Raw genomic sequence first — 8,742 nt, forward strand, 5'->3', positions numbered from 1 at the left:
TTAGAAACTTTAAATAATAGAGGAAACTAGTTAAAAATAAAGTTGACACAGAGGGATGAAAATTTTCTCTATACCAACTTTGAGGTTCCCTCTTAGAACTTCACTTTGGTTTGGAGCTAAAATCGCTCCACTTGGAGCTGGTGATTTGTCTCTGTACCCACAATGCAATTTCTTCCAGAAACTGCAAAGGGTAAAGGGAAGGTGATTTGGGGGAGGATGCAGTGCATCTATTGTAATCATTTACCATGCCACTATACTGATACAGCCCAAACTAAACACTCTGTTGTAGACTTTGTGCCATGTTGGCCCACAAACTGAACCGACCGAGAAGGGGAGCCTGAGCTTCCTGGTACTGTGTAACCTGGTCCTGGAGCAGCCTCATACAACCTTTATCTCCTTACTAAATAGTGGTGAATCATGTGGAGGCATTCACCAAGAAAATTGGAAAATGATTTTAAGCTCCGTCAAAGTGCATTGAATTAGAATAACTTTCCAGAGGCCAGCATGGGATAAATAGTTAATGTTTTGCCAAAAAGCAATGAAAACTGCCCTTAGGGAGAGGTGCATTTGATTAAAGAGTTCCCTTGTGCCAAGATCCAAATTGAGGTCAAAGAAAATTAACTCTCAACCATTATTTTGATTTCTGTACTTCTCCCTGTTTTACCCCCCCCCACCTCGACCCCACACCTCTCTGCACATCCTTGCATGAATAGAAGGAAGAAAATAAATTTAGGGTGGTCTAGAAAGCTGCATTAAGTCTGGAGCCAGGTTAGTATTTGATTTTGTTATAAAAGTAGGCTTGAATAATTCACTGAAACTCCTATTGTTTTTTTCTTTGTATGAAAACTGGAACCAAATACAGAAATGTATATGATCAAATCATATCTAAATCTGTTTGTGACCTAAAAAGCATAGGATATGAACAAAGATAAGGGCAACCAGAAAGATCAATATTGAGAGCTAGAATTCAGTAGTTACTATCAAATGAACAGTGTGTATGTGTTTATGTGATGTATGTTTGTGTGTAAATGAATAATATATATATATATATATATATATATATATGTAATTTAAAAATTTATTACCTAAAAGTTAAAGGATTTTCTGTGTTGATTATTGGCTAATATATACACGTGTCTCAAGATTTTATATAGTTTAGATAATTGAAGAAGCATTTCTCAAATGTTTATGGTGCCCAGTTATTGTGCTAAATACTGGGGATACAAAGAAGGAAAAATAAATAGTCCCTGCCCTTAAGAAACTCACATTCTAATGGGAAAGACAGCATGCAAATAATTAGATGTGCATAAATTATATGTAAAAACTACCCATCTATACATCAATCAATGAACATTTAATATAGTATCTACTGTATGGCAGGCACTGTGTTGGATGCCAGGGTCGGAAAAAGCAAAAGAGGGATATCATTACTTACCTCAACATATTAAGAATATGACATTGTGGATAGGTTAGTGGAATTGAAGTCAGGAATATCTGGGTTCAATTCTTGCCCCAGAAAGTAGCTATGTGACCCTGGGTCAGTCATTAATCTCTCTGTAGCTGTTTTCTCATCTGGAAAACCAGAGGGCTAGACATTTATGACCTCTAAGATCCCTTCCAGCTTACATTCTATCAGGGGTAACTATGTGCATGTTAAGTATGTGTGTATATGTGTACATATGCATGATAAATACAAGAAAATAAGGAGAGACAGTAGCTAGGGGGATCGGAGAGGGATTCAGAGTGGAAGTAAGCTTTGAACTGAATTTTGAAGGTTTGAGATTTTAGGAGACAGAAGTAAGAAGTACATTCCAGGCAGAGGATATGGAGATAAAAGTGGAATGGAAGCCAAGTCCACCAATTTGGCCAAGCATAATATCCACAATAAATCTGGAAAATAAAGTTAGAGTCAGATCATGAAGGCCTTATAAATGACAATCAGAATAGTTTATACTTAATTCCAGAAGCAGCAGAGAGTCCTTGGATCTTCCTTAGCAGGGGAATGACAAGGTCATATCTTCTGATTTGGAATGTCAGTTCGTAAGTTTTGTGAAAGACCAATTAAAAAGATATTTCAATACTCCAGGCAAAAGTTGAGGAGAGCTTGAGCCAGGGTATTGGTTGAGTAGAATGAAGGAGAAAGATGGAAATAATATAGAATTATTAGGGGCAGAACATTGATGATGTTTTAAGAAAGAAGACAGTTTAACACAAAGAAATATATTAATGTTAGTTTTAATCAAAGCATTAATAATAAAATGAAAAAGATTCTCTTCCCCACCCTGCCCTCCACACCTCCACATAACTTCAGTGAGTATGTGGGAGACTTGTCAAGAGCCATATTATGGCTTTGGGACCCTAGATTGTTCTTCCTGAGGTAGGCTCCCTGTAGTATATTTGAAGTAAAATAGAGGGAGAGAATATTGTTTTGAAATACCCTTCTGAGGTATTAATAGACCACCTTTCTAAGCTTACGAAACAATTCTTCTTCCTAAGCACCTACCTTGAAGGGTTCTTGTGCAGATCAAATGAGATAATATTTGTAAAAGCACTTAGCAGAGAGCCTGTCACATAGTAGCCAGTCTCTAAATGCTTATGCTTTTTCCTTCCCCTTCTAAGCCTTTACATTTGAATTTCCCCATATTCCCCACCTTTCTCCTACCAATACATTTTTCTCAGATATCCCATTTTTTTGTTCTGAAGGGATTTCCTAGGGTTTAATACATGACTTTCTTATATATCTTACACAGGTTTTAGAAACTGAATGAAAAATTTCTTAGACTACCTCTCAATCATTAAGGGTTTATCAAGCATTTATATGCAAAGCACAAAAATTTATTATAAAGTACAGAATTATTTAGAAAGGAAAGTAAAATATATATCCAGGATACTCCCACCCCAGTTTTAAGTGGCATTGTATTATTTTACACATCAGTGTAAATAAATGTGATAATGCATATCAAGTCATTCAAACAGCAGTCTTCCTTAAAAAATATTCATTGAACATCTACTATGTACTTTGCCAAGAAAATTTATTTTTACAAATACATATCAGAAAGGAGAATAGCAGTTGCATTTGTAATGATAAGATCTTATTTACAGAGATGATCAGCTCTATAAACTTTAGCACCTTCCTAGAATTTTGTAGCTTTTTTTTAAGGGAAAAAAGTTTCTGTTCCTTTTGTTTCTATGGATTTTATTATTATTATTACTGAAGTTGAAATTTACATTAAACTTTGGTATTTGTTTAATATTTCTTCCTTTGTTGATTGATGCCAATTCTTTTTCATATGGATAATTTCCAAGTATAGCCCAGAAATCCCAATATTAGATTTTTTTTTTGCTTTTTTGGAGGGCAATTAGGGTTAAGTGGCTTGCCCAAGGTCACATAGCTAGTAACTGTTAAGTGTCTGAGGCTGGATTTGAACTCAGGTCTTCCTGACTCCAGGGATTGTGGTCTATTCACTGTGCCACCTAGCTTCCCTCTAAAACTGACCTTTTTCCCCCAATATTAACTCCTAAAACAATTAAATATCTAAAAAAAATTAAAGTTTCAGAATTACTGCATCCTATAGTAAAGAAAACATCCTCCCCTTTTATATCCCACTTCCTTTCCTTCTTCCTCCCTACACACATCTCTAGTGAAAGGAGGGAGCCAGTGGTCCATCATCTGTTCCCTGGACCCAAGAATAATCATGAACATTAATCAGCACTCATTTCACTTGCCTCCTTTGAGTCACTGTATAAATTGTTTTCCCTTGCTCCTTTTACTTTGCTCTGTTTCGGGTTCATAGAAGTCTTTCCATGCTTCTCTGGAGTTAGTATTTTCATAATTTCTTTTGGAATAACAGTATTCCACTATGTTTCTCTGTCACAGTTTATTCAGAGAGTTTACAAAGAGATCGACACTCAGTTTGTTTCTAGTTCCTTGTAGCCTTATTTCAAGCAAAATAACTCTAAATCATATCTGCCATATAGGCTTTATGATTCTTTGTTATGTCCCTCTAGACAATGTCTGTCTATAGTAGTTCTATTGGACTCAAAATAATCTCATACATTAAACAATTCCAGAGATAGGAAACAGAGAAAATTGAAAAACTGGTTTATGCCACATCCCCCAAACTCTCATTGACTTCTGTGGAAGCTACTGATGATTTTCTGTGGCTAGAATTGAACTATATTTAATTTATTATCTGGTAGACCTTACATCTAAATTTGAAATAGAGAGTCCAAATGTCCACAGTGTATGGTTTCATGGGTAAGAGAAATTCTCAATCACAAAAAAAGGACTTCTTGAGAATATAATTCACTCAGCCTTTTCTTGATATTCCCCATTGGAGTGTTTGGCACAGTTACTTTTATTTGTATGCTTGGTGTTGTAACTATTTCACCACTTCTTAGACAAGAACTACTTTGAAGCAATGAGTATAGATTTCTATTTGACATATAGTACTAAGCAAACAGAATATTTGAAACAAATGACTTTAGTAATTGTTGAGAGGAAATGTGAGAAGATGTTGGATCAGATTTAATTTTGTATTAATGTGATCATTTATTTTCCATTTAAAAATTCTTAACTTTTTATTTTTTAATTATTTTAACATCTATAGATAAAGATAAATGTCCACTGAAATGTCTTCCTTTTGCATTGTAATGTGGAAGTGACCCTGATATCTCAAAGTCTAAGAGTATACAGTGTAATGAATGGAAAGGTACCTGCAATAGTAATGAAATCTGAAGACCCTCTTGTATAGGCAAGCTAACAGGCACTTAACACTTAGTCTCAAGTTGATTATATCAAACCTTTGTTAAGAAACAGAAGGTATGAACCCCTGTTGCTGATGTAACAGGAAGGGAATGGAACAAGGAGAAGCTAATATCTTATATAAGGAAAAGCACAGGCTGGAGACTCAGAACTTCTTGAAGCAAGCCATGTGGAGGCTGAGGAGGAGAGGCCCAGGCTGGAGAAAGTGATTCTGATTGTGGCAGAGCTTCTTCCAGAACCAGCCAGAACTTTGAGGAATAAGTGATGTTGAGAACGGAGCTTATGGTGGAATAACTTCTTCTGAGAGCCAGCTAAAACTTCTATTGAGAGCTTCCAAGAACCAACTGGAGCTGCTGCAGAATTCCAAGGGACAGCCGAACTGCTGAGGACTTCCAAGGGCCAGCCAGAGCTGCCAGAAGAAGCATGACTATACTGTGGATACTTTGTCTGTTTTGGGTCTGTGTTGATTTCACAGGCAGAAAGTGAATTGAGATGAGAGTGCCAACCATGTGTATGAATATTGTTGTATTTCTGCTAAGCTTGATGTGTGTAGATATTGCTGTGGCTCTGTTAGGTTTTCTCTTCCCCAGAACAGAAACTGTGAAGGACTTGAGGTGAGTTAGACACTGTGAGATTCAATATGGAACAGGAACTGCACAGAGAGCTGGACAAGGAACTGGGACTGTCTGCCTTTGAACTCAGGTGGCAGTTGGTTAGATTCAAGCCCAGGAGCTGGGACCATGGAAGAGGAACCATGGAAGCTGAGAGCCTGCCTGGAGTCAAGATGAAACCTCTCCTTGGGTATTTAATGCTGACAGATGAGATTGTAACTTACTTGTGACCTAGGGGTGGATGGCCTTTGTACTTGCCACTACCCTGAAGAGGGCATTTAGTAGTGATTGATAATATTGTTACTTAGGGGTAGATGGCTTTTGTACTTTCCACTACCCATTAAGAGGGGTCCTTAGTAGTGAATGATATTGTAACTTAATTGCACCCAATAGGTGGAGGACTTAGACCTTTGTAATTTGTGTCAATTAAGGCAGCCTACGTCCTTAAGGGTGATTGAATTAAGGATTTACTAAGTGAAGAACTTACTAAATGAATGTTTTCTTTTGCTTAAAATTATGTGACCACTTTGGTGAAAACTATGTGGCCATTTTAGTCACAAGTTGTGAAGTTAAAACATTATGAATGCTGTACTTTGTTTATTATGAATGTTTTGTCTTAGTTTGTTATTTAATAAATAGAGTTCACTATACTGTGTAATCAGAAGAGTTATCACAGTCACAGCAGCAGTCCTCTGGAAAGAGGCTCAAGCTTGACTTTATAGTAGTCAAAGTTGGAAAGTCTTGAGTAATGTCTCAGCAATGAATTTTGCATCTTTTATCCGAAGACCAGTCTGAATGGTTTCAAAGCAGTTCACTACTGAAAGTTTGCCCACCAGGTAATCAGCTCATAATTCAAGATGACCTTTTAGATAGGTATAAACAGGCTATGATCTGTGTCAGTAAAGAGAGTGCTCAAACTGAGAAACTCATAGCAGTTTCAAATATTCAAGTATATTGGAATACCTGCCACTTAGTCATTTTATAAGGTTATTACAAAGGAAAAGGGTTTTGTGGGATTGTTTTTTTTTTACAGATCCTTAATTTTATTTTAAAATAAAAATACAAGTTTTTTTGGTTTTGGAGAGTTTTTCCCCTGTTGCTTAGGCTTTAAGTAGGTTCTCAGGTTTGGGGTACCCAAAGAGAACAAAGCCAGCCTCATAAAGCTTATAAAGCTGTTGTCTCCAGGCCAGAGGGATTTTGGCAAACCAGTCTTCCTCCCAGCTACTAGCAGTCCTGATCGATAACTGGGGAGGAAATGAAGGAGTTTGTCCACTTTGAAAAGCTGCAGCAGTTGAGCTGCATCTTCATCCAAAGTCTCTACTTCCCCACAAGGTCATAGTCAATCTGGCAAGGGTGGCACAGACGGTACACCTGTCACCAGTGCTCATTAAAGGGAGCCAGTTTTTCTGTCTATGGGTCAGTTAAGTACTGGATGAAGTCAGGAAATGAGACCTTCAGTCCAGCACTGAAGGCCTCACTGACAGAGGTGGGGAGGCTAGTGAGGTTAGAATACAGTTTCAGCATGGGAACTGCAAATCTCCTGTAGAACTCATCATTCTCCAGCTCAAACTTGCTCCGAAAGGCTGAGATGAGACACACAAAGGGGTCACGAACAAACAAAAATTTGGTATACTTCTTCAGCTTAATCTTCATGAGGTGGCGTGAAAACTTCCCATATTGCCTCTAGAATTTATTGAAAGTGAGATGAGTGCTAGTGTTGTGAACGTGTTCCTGGGGAATGTCTAAAGGGTCTTTATATGGGATTCCCTGATGCAGGAGGCTTTTACTCAACACAATCATCACTCGTTTCCAATTGGTGCAGGCCACCTTTGGCACATAGCAATAAATTATTCCATGGCGGTCATCCACAATTAGGTGATTCAATTCATAATTAGGAATGTCATCAAATGAACGATTCTTAGTAGGGAAGACGAAGCTGGAATTGGCACAAAATTCCTTCAACATATTTCTCCTCTCTGCCTGGAGTTTTTCCTGATCTGGGTTCTGCTTAGCATCATGAGTAGACCAGTCATAACCTCTCCCACTCTCATCCATATTGCCCAAAATAGGTTTACTAGAGCCATGAAGAGGAGGCTGCTCAGTCTTTTTTCTCAAAGGGTCATTCTGTCTCCCACTAGGACTAAGCAGTTTATCTAGAAATTCATCTACATCTGATACAGATTCTCTCTCTTCATCCTTTCCAGTGGTGGGGAGAGCCCCTGGAAGATGAGGTCTGGAAAACGATGTGTGCAAGTAGAAGTGTGCTGTACCCACATTGTCCCGGTAAACAATGATCAAAAGGATCATAAAGACAGATCCCAGGACAATCCAAAGTCTCAAGAGTCTCATCTTGGTCATTCTGTCTGTGCTACTAAGGGGAACCTCCCCCCTTTTACTCAGGTTCACTTCTGCTTTACACAGGGATCAGACATTGAGCTGCGGTGAGGAGCCTCAGGCAGTATTCTTGCTCCCTCCAAGTCTTATTCTTAAGAGCAATAATGATACATTTTTAGATATCCAATTTGTCAAATCAACTGCTTCTAGTTTTGCTCTTTGAGAGAACAAAAAACAAAACAGAACAAATCCAATCATTCTTCCACATAACAGCTGTTCAAATAACTGGCCTCTTCAGTCACTTGCGCAGCTGCCCCGTGAGTGAGTAGCAGATCATAAAGAGGCCTCCTCATTTCCCTGGCCTCGCCCCTCTTGTGGGCTTGTTTTTATTTTTAATTACTTGAAATTGAAATTTTAGGTATAGCATAGAACCAATTAGCAAATATTTATTGAGCACCTGCCATGTCTAAAAGCAGTATGACATAATAGATAGGGTATAGAACCTAGAGACAGGAAGCCCTGTATCCAAATAAGGCAGATGCTAGCTTTGTGTAACTGAAAAAGTCACTTGATTAATCTGTGCCTCTCTTTCCTTATCTGTATAATGATAGGTTTGGGCTTCTAAATTCCCTCCCAACTCTAAATCTATGATCCTACGGCACTATGGGAAATAGAGGGAAGCATAATTTTTGTCTCCTGTCTTCAAGCTTATAATCTAATTGGAAAGACAAGACAAATACATGAAAAGTCCAGTAACATGAAAGACAGATAAGAGAACAAGGGAGCAATTGAAGAGATGTCACAGTATAGCATGTGATTTATTACCCAAAGAATTGAACAAACAGTAATTGCTTGGAGGAGTTCAGAAAAGGGAGAGATCATTTCAGGTAATGGTGGCTAGTGGGGCAGAGGAATTGTACCCTAGATCACATTCTTGTAGTTATTGATGCTCATTTGCAACATGATTGCCTGCCAGAATTCTATCGTGTTGCCTTTAAACATCCTTCAGAACTTGGGAAGAGCAAATTCTGT

At 38.0% G+C, this 8,742-nt stretch overlaps 1 pseudogene; it reads right to left on the reverse strand.

The window, feature by feature from the left end:
- Nucleotides 1-6,392: 6,392 nt before the first annotated feature.
- LOC138175936 (carbohydrate sulfotransferase 12-like) lies at nt 6,393-7,823 on the reverse strand (annotated as a pseudogene).
- Nucleotides 7,824-8,742: the final 919 nt, after the last annotated feature.

This window comes from Petaurus breviceps, unplaced genomic scaffold (genome assembly GCF_028583685.1).
Source record: "Petaurus breviceps papuanus isolate PSGF00001 unplaced genomic scaffold, PetGlider_PUasm1.0 80, whole genome shotgun sequence".
Taxonomy (NCBI): Eukaryota; Metazoa; Chordata; class Mammalia; order Diprotodontia; family Petauridae; genus Petaurus; species Petaurus breviceps.